Genomic DNA, 3,167 nt, shown 5'->3' with positions numbered 1-3,167 from the left:
GCAACAATCTGTTGAGTTCTGGAGAGAAGCCACTATCTGCTCCCATTTGGCAAAGAGGTTTGTTGCCCATCATCTATGGGCAGAAGGTGAGAAAGAGCAAGTTAGGGCCATTTAACAAGACACAGGAAGTTGTGTTGTTCTGCAAGAGCTCCACCCCTAGTAGCGATCTGGTCCCTTGTTTATAATGCCAAATGGACTGGCCCCCTCTGTGACACATTGCAGGAGGGCCAAAATCAGACAATGTAAGGTTCCATAATGAGAGGATGATTGTCTCCTTGCACAAGGGAGGACCAGGATTTGTTATTTCAGAATTTCTGCAGGAAGTAGGTTGTAAAATAGGTATGACCTGTATATCGTGTTCTAGGCTCTCCCTGCGTGGAATGGAAAAACTAAACTATCGGGGGCTGGTTTGCCATGTCCAGGGCTATGTAATGATGTGCTCCCCAGTCGGTGGGTCCTGTGGCAAGGGCAATAGCAGCTTGAGTCCCAGGTTGGGACAAAGGTATACTGTCCCTGACACTGTCTACCTGGATCCTGATGGTGGTATCAGGTCCCTGCATCAGAAGAGTGTATGCCCTTGGATGATGAGAACACATGTGTTCATTCAAGGTTCAAAAGGCTGCTGGTAACCTGCATGTCCACAGAACCAGAGAGCAAGTTATTGCTTCAACAGTCCATTCATCCACTCAATCAGCCCTGCTGCTGCTGTAGGGTTGCATGGCGGTGGGAATGCCAGTGGATATCCAGGGTATCCACCCATTGCTGCACGTTATGAACAGTAAAGTAAGAGCCCTGGTGACTGCTGTTATCAGTGGAGACACAGTAGACCACATATAGCTGCTCCAGTCCTCATATGGTGGCTTTCTAGGTGGCACAACTGCTGGCATATGACTGCAGTAGCCCTGCGCAGGTGTCTGTAAAAGCCAAGGTATAGAGGCAGCCCTCAGACAGAGGCAAAGGTCCTATGTAGTCACCTGTCATTGTAGTGCTGGGCTTCTGCTCCAGGTGATCTGTTCAGCATCATGCAGCAAGGACCTGAGGTGTTCCTGTGCTTCCCATTGCAGTGGCCACACAATGAGTCCCTTAGAGACCACCCAGTCGTCAGTCCACAGGACTATCAGGTCCAGCTCATGGAGAAGAATCATCCAGGTGGCTCATGGTTCAACCCATTGGCTACTATGTCCTTTGCCTGTATCAAACAAGATCCTATCAGTGGATGGCCAGATGGTCACAATTGTCCAAGCACAAGGATTGCCTTGTGACAAGCTGTGTGCCAGGACTGGTAGGAACTGAGCCCTTTACCTCCTGTACAAAGGAAGGAATCCGTGGAGGGTCAGTGGACTCCATCAAAGACTGTCCTTCAGTTGTCACATAGGTGATGGGGTCAAGCACCAAATGGGGCTCTGCTCAAGGGGTTATTAGTTAGTGCACTCCTCTGTTGCAGGCATGCATGCCATTTGGCTGGTCTGTGTCCGGGCATCCCCAGACTTTGATTCCTGGAAGGTATCCCTTAGCCAACCTGCAAAGGAGTACTGGGCATGTACCAGGACCCCCTTTGTAATGTCCTCCATTTGTTGTAAGGCATATGTAGCACAGACTTGTTGCCTCCAGAGTGACACTTTTCTAACTCCAGCCGTCTTCCATAGTTGGGACCAGAACCTTAAAGTCACCTGTTTATGTTCTTTCTTTTGCCACAGGCCCCACTCAAATCCCTCAGGGGGACTGGCTACATCCAATTCACAAGGCTGTCCCTGCAGTAGAACTCCCAAGGCTTTTATTTGTTTCACTGAGACTTTAGCTTGTTCAAAGGCCTCATCCTGCTTTATGGACCAGTCCCATTGGGCCCCCTTCTTGACTAAGCAGTATAGGGGCCCAAGGAGTTGGACCAAATGGGGACTAAAAGGATGCCCATACCCTAGAAGGCCTAAGAAGGAGGTTTGCAATGGTTTTGGTGTCCTGGGACATCAGTAGCCCTGCACCTTATTCATAACAGCAGCCGGAACGACTTTAGTTTTATCTGACAAAATGACACCCAATTATTTGATTGATAAGCCTAGACCCTGGACTTTGCCTGCATTGACCACCCATCATCTGTTCACCAAGTGAGACAGCAAGGTGGGGGCTGCAGTTTGTAAACTGGAAAAAGACTCAGAAGTTAACAGAAAACATGTGCCCACTCCAGGGCAGTGTCCCTGGGGTAAGATGGTAGAGATCCATTGTTCTAATGCTTGACAGCAGAATAGGATGACTATACTTAGCAACAATATTTTGTATATTTCAAAGTGACTAGAGTTGTGCCACATTTGTCAGGGGTCACCCTGATGGGCCCCTGGGCTGTCTGCTTTCCTTTAGCTCCCTTGCCTTTCATCCTGATAGCATGCCCTCCTTTGCCTATGCAGTTTCTCCATTTCCCCTAAGTCAGCAGTCCAAGACACTGGCTGTCCTACTGGGGGACTCAGGATACATGCCAGTGCGCCACACCATTGGCTGGGTGTCAACTGTAAGATGATGCCTTTCATGCTGGCAGTGAAAACTCATGATCGGTACCTCAGTAATGCTTAACACAGACAGCACGCTTCATCCCTTATTCCCAGAGGATGTCCTGCCATTCCTTCATAGTCTACCATTGCAAAGGAAATGTGAGGTTGTCTTCTTCACTTGGCCAGGCTGCTTGGCAGCCAGCAACCACACAGCCAAAGAAGGAACTGGCCCGACCTTCACTATTGGTGCCATAGAGGCACTGCCTCGGGGCCAGGTGGTTTGGGATGGATGCCATTTTACTCATCTCTAGTACTGAGAGGATAACACCCTCCATTACCATGGCCCACAGACGAAAAAGTCATCCCTCAGTTGACTCTCTCCCCTTCTGCCTGAACCTATTTCTCGGTTCCACCCATTCCATAGCAGTATAATCTCACGTGGTAGTGTGCTGCCATCTTTCATGTGGGAGCAAGTTTTGCAGGTCTGCTCCCTGTGGGTGCAACTGGCCTGCTTTTATCTTTGTAGTTACTACGAGAGGGGCAGAAAGGACAGAAACTTCTATGGGCTTGTACCAGTCCTCAGTCTCCTCCATGGGGTACCAGGATTTAGGGTCCCAGGACAATTTAGTCATGATAGCCCTAACTCATTAACATCACATCTGGCGATCCTTTAGATGAACTACCTGA

This window comes from Piliocolobus tephrosceles, chromosome 2 (genome assembly GCF_002776525.5).
Source record: "Piliocolobus tephrosceles isolate RC106 chromosome 2, ASM277652v3, whole genome shotgun sequence".
Taxonomy (NCBI): Eukaryota; Metazoa; Chordata; class Mammalia; order Primates; family Cercopithecidae; genus Piliocolobus; species Piliocolobus tephrosceles.
The sequence above is the reverse complement of the archived record's forward strand: the minus strand, read 5'-3'. Positions refer to the sequence as shown.